General features: G+C 34.9%; 1 long non-coding RNA gene across 1 annotated transcript; it reads left to right on the top strand.

Annotated features, from left to right (window-relative positions):
- Window positions 1-200: 200 nt before the first annotated feature.
- Window positions 201-3,161, top strand: LOC113288228. Its single transcript, XR_003330529.1, has 3 exons — window positions 201-1,645; window positions 2,320-2,404; window positions 2,948-3,161. It is a non-coding gene; the product is annotated as an uncharacterized LOC113288228 (long non-coding RNA).
- Window positions 3,162-11,702: the final 8,541 nt, after the last annotated feature.

The raw sequence follows: 11,702 nt of genomic DNA, 5'->3' as shown, positions 1-11,702 counted from the left end.
GAAAATTTACGCAGAATGGACTACTCGAACATGTCATTCGGATACCGGATGAATAAGATATCATCGGAACCGTGAGAAGGGGAAAAAACAGTCATTTGGTGGTTTAGCCGACCCGGCTGCCCTTATCCTTTTGAGGAGTGTCCCATTAACCAATTTCGGCCTTATCTCTACCCGTGTCGAGAGAGTAACTCTCATCTCTTTTCTTCTTCTTCATTCTTCTTTATTTTTCTCTTCTTTTCTTCCTCGACTCTTTTTCTTCTCTGTCCGTAGCCTCTGGTAATTTGAAGAGTGAAACGATGGTTCTGTGATCAGTATAAGGTGGGTAAGATCATTCAGTAGTCGATGGTGATGGTGATGGTGTATGTAATCGATTCAGAATAGAAAGAGAAAGTAAATTAGTAAGAGTAGAATTAGGGTTTCTCTGAGAGTTGTGTAGAAGTTCGATTGATGATGCATAAGGAAGAATTAGAAGATGGATTTGTTCTTAATTGATGTTTGATGGAATTTGTGGGTTGTTTGAGGATTGAATCAGTATGTTAAGGTTTTTCAGAGAATTTAATTGGTGTTCATTTTGGTGACCAGTATGAGAAATTGAAGGATGGGTGTTGAAGAACATGACGTGAATAAGGAGGTGATGGTTTTAATCTGATGATTTCATGTTCAGAATATCAATAATAGGGATTCTTGATAAAACAGAGACTTAGGGTTTGTGAGTTTGAATATTGGTTAAGAAAGATGGAATTAGCGGTGAATCAAATCAAAATGAGAAGCAGAACCCGATTCAGTTGCTTGAGGAATGTATCTTGAGGTATTTACTCTTCTGTTTTGATTAGTGAAGTTATTTAGTTTTATCGACTGAGTATTTGATGATTGAATTGAGGTCTGAGTTGGGTATTATGAATTGTTGGTGTTGAAATTGTTTAGATAGACTAAATGAATGTTGTTTGAGTCTGATGTTGAGAAGGATTGGCTTTGTGTTGCTATAAATATTATGGGAAAGGTGTTAGTGGAAATCAAGAAGGGTGAAGAGCTTGTTATTGAACTGAGTAGATACAAATAGTGATGAATGAGTTGTGCAGGTGAAAGGAGATGCTGATGTTGTTATTCTAAACTGAATTATGAGTTGTAGTTTATATGAATGATCTAGGTGGATGTGAGATTGATTTGAGTATTGTTGTTGTGGTTATGAGTATCTGGTGGTGGTATAATTGCAGTTAGTAGTATTGAAAGATAGTTAGGATGAGTTATTGTTGATCTGGGATGGAGATGTAGTAGTTTGAGCTGGTGGTGTTATGTTGAAGCTAAATTATAGTTAAGGTGGAGATATAATATTTATGGAATTAGTGTTGGAGTTATTGGTGGTGTTGGAGGTCTGTGTATTGAGATTGCAGGTGATGGTTCAGTACAAGTACTAGAACTGAAGTCGCAGGTGGTGTTGTTTTAGGTGAGTACATGATTTTGGAGTTGTTATTGAAATGGTAGAAGTTGAGTCTAACTGAACAGTGGTGAAGATAAGAGTTATAGTCTGAGTTGGTGGCAGTATTGCTATGTTGTTTGTGTGATTTTGCCTGAGTTACAGGAATGAAGGTTAGATGAATGTATGAGTTGAATCTCTCCAAGGGAAAGCTTGTAACTGCAATTGCAGGTAATCTTAGTTGAGTGTTGTATTTAAGATATGAAGTTTGTTTAAGATAAATGTAATGTTATTTGAAGTATAGTTAAGAGTTTTAGTGTTGCACAATGTTTGGGTGCATTAGTGTTCTTTGGTCTGAGCAATGGCTCTGGCCTGTGCAAGAATTTTGGCCTTGTGCCATTCAGCCTAGTTAGGTATCTGACTCTAGCTGACTTAGTCCATCTGACCGAGTCGAATCAGCTGACTCACCGAGTCACTAGACATGAGTCATTGACCAGTTGACTCGTTTGACCTTGGACCTTGACTGTTGGCCTGACTTTAGACGTTGACCGCCAGTTGACCTAGTGCACTGTTAGTGAATGTTAGTTGAACCAAATAGACTGAGCCTTAGATTAATGGGTCGTACTAATAGACTTGGGATTAGGCATAGTTTTCATACTTTCATTTTTTGGACCCTTAAGGTCCGAATTAGCCTTTGGCTTCTTCTACAAAGTTGTAGATATTCATAAGACCTAGCTGATAGATTATAGAACCAATCTAACTGAATTAATAAACCTTTAAATATGCAAGAGATGAATCACGGAGATGTGTGGAACCATAAATGGGCTTAGAACTATTAGATAGACTTGTATGATTCTTGTGTGAGCCGTTTGGCTAGATTCTTAGACTTCTTATGTGATTAACAGTTAGTCTATATTAACAACGATCGATTCAAAGGATGAACCAGTGGATCATGGATCTCGAGGTAGGCGTGGCTCGTCATCAAAAGAGGTGGGAATACTTTTAACTCTTTTGAAACCATTGTTGTTTCTTTTGCAAAAGTTTATGTTTTACAAACTCATGTTATATTTGTTTTTGCATTCCATGCGTTGTTCAGCTTGTATTATGATTTTTCTGTTGGTTCTTTGTAATCTTTCCATGGTTTGGAAAGGACTCGTAATGTTTTGTTGTCGTCATGAATTGTTATGGGAAATAAGAATTTCCACCTGTGGTATATAGGATACGCTCCTTCATATTTATACCTAGAGCTTTTATGATATATTGGCCGGAAGTTTGCGAGTTCAGAATTGTCGACATCAATACTTACGATTAGGTGTGGATTTGCGAGTTCGGAATTGCACAACCATAGTATACATTTTTTGAGGAAGGAGTTTGTCCATATACATGTTTGAGCATTACCAGTGACTTAGTCACTTTGTTGTATGGGAAAATATGTATTGTTTTCCAAATCTTGCTCTTGATTTCTTTAAAGTTGAATGTTATTCCTGCTGGCACCCCTTTTAGGGAGATGTGCTCACTCTTTCCCACTTTCAGTTTCAGAGTCAGATCAGAGTTGCGCAACGAAAGCTTCGAGGAGTTGAGTCCATTATTTGGTTAACTTCTAATATGTTTATTATGTTTTATATTCCATTTGTAAACCATATAACTATTTTATATGTATCATTTGCGAGGAGTTCTTGTATATGTATATATTTCAGAGCGGGGCTAGTTTTGGGTTAAGTTTTGTAGCAGATTTCTTAATTGAATGTTTAAGTAAATGATTTAGATTTTTAGTGCATATTATTTAGTTAATTTCTTGGATTAGTCAGCTGCTATCTTAGGGGGCGCGACAGTGTTGGTATCAGAGCTCACTATTAGATTTTATATGGGAAAACAATGGGAATAGCCAGTGCCAGTTAGTGAAGTAGATTAGTTTAGAACTGGGTTGGGTTTGTGAGATAAAACTTAATCACTAAAAGCTATCAATAACTAAAAATTTGATTGATTGTTTATTTGGTTGTTTGTTTGTGTTCATAATGAAGTAAAAATTGTAGGTACACCAATAATTTTAAATAATAAAAATTAGAGAATAATTAGTCTAAAGAGTATGAACACGTAGATAATCCAATACTAAGAAAATAGTGAGATTAGTATTATTGACAAATCTTGAAAATCAAATAGGAACTTAATGAATAACTTGACTTATATGTAGAGTCAACAATCTATAATTACATAAATGTTAATAGTATTCTTGGGACTCAATAATATTTGTAAGAGTAGTTAGAATAACAGTTCGACCATCAATGTTAATAATAAAAATACTACAATAATAGTTATAGATGATAATAATAGTAATAATGATTTTAATAAAGTAATGTTAGCATTTCTCAAGTAGTATCATATTGTACTTAACTAATATTTCAATAAAGATGTAGAACGATAAAAATAATTTATGATTAAATAGTTATGGAAAATTAATAACGTTCATCTACGGTTAGATTTTGTAAATTAAACTAATAAAAAATTAGAAATATATGTTTTGCGTTAAACCATATTGTTAATATAAGACTTATCAGGTAGGATTAAGAATGTGAGGCCATATAATACATAAAATAAAAACTAAACTTGTCAACGATTTTATACCCAGATTATCTTTAGTTCAATAAATGATTCACTCAATCATTAAATTATACACATGAAGTGACATATACGGTACTTGAATGCTTAGTACAAAATTAAACTTAAAGAATAATAAATTTGCCTATGAATTACATTAATAGCAAAATCTAAAGACTATTAGGATACATTATAATTTATGCAGACTCAAATTTAAATCATATTAAATTATCAATGTCAATATTTAACAAGATATAGTATACGGATTTAATCTGAATAAATAAAATATATCTTATCAATCTTTATGTGAATGTGGAATCGTATTTAAAATATTAAGGCTAAGTGTACCAACCGGACTATCAACTTAAGAATAATGAGAATAACGACAAAGTTGATAATAGTATACGAGTAATTAAGCTGGTAGTAAATTTATAATAGATAATATTTGGAATTAAAATTCAATTTCATTAAAATAAGTAAATAAATTCAGATGGCTAAATTGTTTAAAATGATGTAAACTAATTATATATTTTACGAAGTAAATTTATCAGATTTACACCAATTATGTTAAAAATTAAAGACTAATTAATCTTAATAAATTAATACTTAGTTAATTGTAATAATTTTGTATTTAGTTAATCCATAACGGGGGAATAGTGAAGGTTGTGTTTTCTCTGTTTGTAAGAAGGCATTGTTGGGACTGGCCAACTTGGCAGGGCAACTGCATTCCGAGATGACCGACCATAGAAGTATGATTTAATTCTTTCAGAAAACCGATAGTTATAAACTCAATTAGAAAGATTCATAGGAATCTCCCTTGTAATTAGAGACAAGTATTTTATAAGATAGAAATTAGTGTAAGAAACTTAGACTTTCTTATTAAATAAGCATAGTTGAACCTAGAGCCACAAATTTTAGTTGTAGAGAGCCATTTATGTTTGGGTTTTGTTTTATGTTGTTTGTGCTTAGACAAGAGATAGGACTTTTCTATAAGGTGGGGAGTTTTGAAGACTAGAAGGATGGTTTGATTTTGGATGACGAAAGTGTATAAGGTGGGGAGAATGTAAAAACCCTCAAGCTCGTCAACTCTATTTGACTTGTCTAGTGATGATCAATTGACGAATTAGCCGATAATGACTCGATTAGTTTAACACGAACGTTAATTAATAGAAATTAATCTAACAATGATTTAGATACGAAACTAGTATAGTTAGATAGATCTCGAAAAGTTACGCAGGATGGACTACTCGAACGTGTCATTCGGATACCGGATGAAGAAGATATCATCGGAACCGTGAGAATGGGAAAAAATAGTCATTTGGTGGTTTAGCCGACCCGGCTGCCCTTATCCTTTTGAGGAGTGTCCCATTAACCAACTTCGGCCTTATCTCTACCCGTGTCGAGAGGATAACTCTCATTATCTTTTCTTCTTCATTCTTCTTTATTTTTCTCTTTTTTTCTTCCTCTGCTCTTCTTTTTCTTTGTCCGTAGCCTCTGGTAATTTGAAGAGTGAGACGATGGTTCTGTGATCAGTATAAGGTGGGTAAGATCATTCAGTAGTCGATGGTGATGATGTATGTAATCGATTCAGAATTGAAAGAGGAAGTAAATTAGTAAGAGTAGAATTAGGGTTTCTCTGAGAGTTGTGTTGAAGTTCGATTGATGATGAATAAGGAAGAATTAGAAGATGGGTTTGTTCTTTATTGATGTTTGATGGAAGCTGCGGGTTTTTTGAGGATTGAATCAGTATGTTAAGGTTTTTCAGAGAATTTAATTGGTGTTCATTTTGGTGAAGAGTATGAGAAATTGAAGGATGGGTGTTGAAGAACATGACGTGAATAAGGAAGTGATGATTTAATCTGATGATTTCATGTTCAGAATATCAATAATTGGGATTCTTGATAAAACAGAGACTTAGGGTTTGTAGGTTTGAATATTGGTTGAGAAAGATGGAATTAGCGGTGAATCAAATCAAAGTGAGAAGCAGAACCCGATTCAGTTGCTTGAGGAATGTATCTTGAGGTATTTACTCTTCTGATTTGATTAATGAAGTTATTTAGTTTTATCGACTGAGTATTTGATGATTGAATTGAGGTCTGAGTTGGGTATTATGAATTGTTGGTGTTGAAATTATTTAGATAGACTAAATGAATGTTGTTTGAGTCTGATGTTGAGAAGGATTGGGTTTGTGTTGCTGTAAATATTATGGGAAAGGTGTTGGTGGAAATCAAGAAGGCTGAAGAGCTTGTTATTGAACTGGGTAGATACAAATAGTGATAAATGAGTTGTGCAGGTGAAAGGAGATGCTGATGTTGTTGTTCTGAACTGAATTATGAGTTGTAGTTTATATGAATGATCTAGGTGGATGTGAGATTTATTTGAGTATTGTTGTTGTGGTTGTGAGTATCCGGTGGTGGTATAATTGCAGTTAGTAGTATTGAAAGATAGTTAGGATGAGTTATTGTTGATCTGGGATGCAACTGTAGTAGTTTGAGCTGGTGGTGTTATGTTGAAGCTAAATTATAGTTGAGGTGGAGATATAATGTGTATGGAATTAGTGCTGGAGTTGCTGGAGTTATTAGTGGTGTTGGAGGTCTGTGTATTGAGATTGCAGGTGATGTTTCAGTACAATTACTAGAACTGAAGTCGCAGGTGGTGTTGTTTTAGGTGAGTACAGGATTTTGGAGTTGTTATAGAAATGGTAAAAGTTGAGTCTAACTGAACAGTGGTGAAGATAAGAGTTGTAGTCTGAGTTGGTGGCAGTATTGCTATGTTGTTTGTGTGATTTTTCCTGAGTTACAGGAATGAAGGTTAGATGAATGTATAAGTTGAATCTCTCCAAGGGAAAGCTTGTAACTGTAATTGCAGGTAATCTTAGTTGAATGTTGTATTTAATATATGAAGTTTGTTTAAGATAAATGTAATGTTATTTGAAGTATAGTTAAGAGTTTTAGTGTTGCACAATGTTTGGGTGCATTAGTGTTTTTTGGCCTGAGCAATGGCTCTGGCCTGTGCAAGAATTTTGGCCTTGTGCCATTCAGCCTAGTTAGGTATCTGACTCTAGCTGACTTAGTCCATCTGACCGAGTCGAATCAGCTGACTCACCGAGTCACTAGACATGAGTCATTGACCAGTTGACTCGTTTGACCTTGGACCTTGACTGTTGGCCTGACTTTAGACGTTGACCGTCAGTTGACCTAGTGCACTGTTAGTGAATGTTAGTTGAACCAAATAGACTGAGCCTTAGATTAATGGGTCGTACTAATAGACTTGGGATTAGGCATAGTTTTCATACTTTCATTTTTTGGACCCTTAAGGTCCGAATTAGCCTTTGGCTTCTTCTACAAAGTTGTAGATATTCATAAGACCTAGCTGATAGACTATAGAACCAATCTAACTGAATTAATAAACCTTTAAATATGCAAGAGATGAATCACGGAGATGTGTGGAACCATAAATGGGCTTAGAACTATTAGATAGACTTGTATGATTCTTGTGTGAGCCGTTTGGCTAGATTCTTAGACTTCTTATGTGATTAACAGTTAGTCTATATTAACAACGATCGATTCAAAGGATGAACCAGTGGATCATGGATCTCGAGGTAGGCGTGGCTCGTCATCAAAAGAGGTGGGAATACTTTTAACTCTTTTGAAACCATTGTTGTTTCTTTTGCAAAAGTTTATGTTTTACAAACTCATGTTATATCTGTTTTTGCATTCCATGCGTTGTTCAGCTTGTATTATGATTTTTCTGTTGGTTCTTTGTAATCTTTCCATGGTTTGGAAAGGACTCGTAATGTTTTGTTGTCGTCATGAATTGTTATGGGAAATAAGAATTTCCACCTGTGGTATATAGGATACGCTCCTTCATATTTATACCTAGAGCTTTTATGATATATTGGCCGGAAGTTTGCGAGTTCAGAATTGTCGACATCAATACTTACGATTAGGTGTGGATTTGCGAGTTCGGAATTGCACAACCATAGTATACATTGTTTGAGGAAGGAGTTTGTCCATATACATGTTTGAGTATTACCAGTGACTTGGTCACTTTGTTGTTTGGGAAAATATGTATTGTTTTCCAAATCTTTCTCTTGATTTCTTTAAAGTTGAATGTTATTCCTGCTGGGCACCCCTTTTAGGGATAATGTGCTCACCCTTTCCCACTTTGAGTTTCAGAGACAGATCAGAGTTGCGCAACGAAATTCTCGAGGAGTTGATTCTGTTATTTGGTTAACTTCTAATATGTTTATTATGTTGTATATTACATTTGTAAAACATATGACTATTTTATATGTAACATTTGAGAGGAGTTCTTGTATATGTGTTGATTTAAAAGCGGGGCTAGTTTTGGGTTAAGTTTTGTAGCAGATTTCTTAATTGAATGTTTAAGTAAATGATTTAGATTTTTAGTGCCTCTTATTTAGTTAATTTCTTGGATTAGTCAGCTGCTAGCTTAGGGGGCGCTACAACACTGATCAAGGTATAGTCGCGTTCCTTAGCCTCTGAATCCCAGCAAGACTCTACGAACTTGATTCTCTTAGCTGATCTCACCCACAACTAAGAGTTGCTACGACCCAAAGTCGAAGACTTGATAAACAAATCTGTCTCACACAGAAAATTCTATTGAATAGATAAATATATCTCCTACAAAAATACCTATGAGTTTTTTTTCCATCTTTTGGTAAATCAAGGTGAACAAGAACCAATTGATACACCAGACTTATATTCCCGAAGAACAGCCTAGTAATATCAATCACCTCACAATAATCTTAATCGTATGGTAGCGAAACAAGATATTGTGGAATCACAAATGATGAGACGAAGATTTTTGTGACTACTTTTTATCTTACCTATCGGAGATTAAATCTCGAGCAAATCATAGAGAAAATAGTACTCAATACGATAGAACAAAGTAAGATCAGAACACGCAACTATAGAGAGAATAGTTGGGTCTGGCTTCACAATCCCAATGAAGTCTTTAAGTCGTTAGCCTATAATGGTTTTAGGAAAAACCTAGGTTAAAGGAGAATCGACTCTAGCCGCAACTAGTGTCATACAGGAGGTGTGGGGATTAGGTTTCCCAGGTCTTAGAGTTCTCCCTTATATAATTTTCAAATCAGGATTTATAATCAATGTTACCTTGGTAACAAAGCATTCAATATTCACCGTTAGATGAAAACCTGATTAGACTCAAGCTAATATCTTTCAACCGTTAGATCGAACTTAGATTGTTATACACAAATGAAAAGTGAGTTCATTTAGATATGGGTGACCAACCTAAACTTGCACACTTGGTTGTTTCAACAATAGTTAACCGAAGTTAGCCATATGAACACTTTCATATCAACCTTGTTCATCTTAACACAACTAGTTCAAATGACTCAAATGAAAATAGTTATAGAGTTTTTCAATTGTTTATATTCTCATAGAAGTATACAAGAAACAATTGAAGCGAAATCGATTTTGATTCACTCGAATCAATTCATGAACATTATATCCACGGTTTGCAAAATATTTCATTCCTTATTATATAAATGTATTTGTTCATGAACAAACCGATTTTAGAACTTAACCCACTCAAGTATGCAAACGGGTACGCATACCTAAGTAGACATACTTGGTCTGGGTTCGCCAGTATGCGAACGGGTATGCATACTGTCGTACACCACCAAACTTATTTGAATTCCCGGACTTGAACTTACGCCGGTACGCATACGAGTATGCACACTAAGTTCCCGGATTTCAACTATCAAACCAGTACGCATACGAGTATGCGTACTATGGTTCCGGACTTGGAATAACTTGCAACAATTAGCATACAAGTACACACATTGTGTTATATCCAAGTAATGGTTAAATGTTCTAAAGTCCCATTTCAATCATTGAAATATTCTTAGAAGACGACAATAGCTTTCTCATCTAAACTATTAGCTTCGAAGAAATTTTCAAGTGATCAAATGATGAATACGAAATATTCCGAGTCTACACCAAATGATTGTCTCACACAAATCATATGAGATGTTACAAGGCGATTTTCACATGATCATATTTTGACTTTCTTCAAGAATATAAGATGAACTTGGTTAAAGCGAAAGCTTCCCAACACATATTTAGAGAAATATGTAAGCGAGTTAAACTTAGCTCGAAATATCAGATATGTATAATCGAAGTCTATATAGTTATACGACTTTCATCTCAAATAGGAGATAGAGTAGACTTTTGAGTGATAGATGAGTTCAAGTCTCCACATGCTTTTTGTTGATGAAGTTCCACAAGCTCCCCTTAGTAGTTCTTCTTCTTCAATCGATGAACGTCGTAAAGTCTAAAGCTCAACTACACATTCTATCCTAATCTGAGACTTAGCTATAAGTAGACTAGAAATCAAGGCTTATAGTTTTGACAACTAAACTTGACAAAAAAGCTTGAGATAGCAACACTTGCGAGTTCGACCGAGCAGTGCTATTATCCAGGAGTCATTACCTATTTGCTTAAAGAATATTTGGATCCTCACAAAGAAAGGTTTGCGGCTTTTTATACAAACCAATACAAACATTTCTACAACCAAGCTACAAGTACGGTAGAGTCGGCTCATTATTGATTGAAGAAAAACTTTTTTGGACGAGTTGACTCGGTTGTGACGGTGTTTGAGGCAATAGAAGAGTATTTCAAAATGGATATCGTAAGAATTAAATCAGAATTTGAATATTGTTCATTGTTCAAGCATAAAAACTATGGGGACGATCCTTGGATAATGGGATTAACTTATCGGGTATCCCATTTGTGTATTGACAAAATCATGCTTTAAGTAAAATTGATGAAAGCTTGGAACGCGAATAAACCTCATGAAGTATGTGTTTGCAAAATGAAATAATCCATGGGACTTCCGTGTCGCCACCAAATAGCTCGGTATGTGGATGTCATTATACCTTTTGAGCATATTGATAGTTTTTGGAAGCAATTGATTTTTGAACCTCTCCCCACTAATGATCCCGATAAAGAGATTTGGGATACTCCTTACGGGAAAAAATTAGCTGAGAAGTACTGAAGTGCATACCGGGGTCAACAAAAAATCATATACCACAACTTGAGAACAATCCTTTATCCTTTTATGGAGGAGGATCTTTTGGAACCATAAAGGAGTGAAGGGAAAGGTAGAAAAAGTACCAAATCAACACGAAAAAAGGAGAAAGCAAAAAACAAGTTGTTGGCTAACAAAATAAATCCATTGGGAGTTGAGTATCATGATGCAAAGCGGAAAAGATGAAAAATTGAGAAATTGATAAAGTTGGGAGAAGTTAACGTTTCAAGGAAACGTGGTCGTCCGAGTAAAGATAAGGGAGAAATAAGTAACTAAAATGATACCCCAAGAGACGTTAAACTCTAAGGGAAGATGTTTCCTTCGCAAGAAACGGGGAAACAAATCAAGATGAATGGAAGAAGACCATATATGCGGTGGGCAAAATGAAAGGAACTAAAAAGGATAAGGATGGTAAGTACGTGTGCGCTACTAATGTGATATATGACAATTACATGGAGGAACTACCCGAAATTATTCGTGAGTATATTATAACCATGGACGACGTCGAAGAGGATGAAAATTGCGGTTATCATGTCACGGCGGAAGACCTTTTTAAGAGGCGAAGAATTCATAGTGGCAAGGAGACTAAATCATATATATATAAGGAATCGGT

Source organism: Papaver somniferum, chromosome 6 (assembly GCF_003573695.1).
Source record: "Papaver somniferum cultivar HN1 chromosome 6, ASM357369v1, whole genome shotgun sequence".
Taxonomy (NCBI): domain Eukaryota; kingdom Viridiplantae; phylum Streptophyta; class Magnoliopsida; order Ranunculales; family Papaveraceae; genus Papaver; species Papaver somniferum.
Note: the sequence above shows the minus strand (reverse complement) of the source record. Positions and strands in the feature narration are given on the sequence as shown.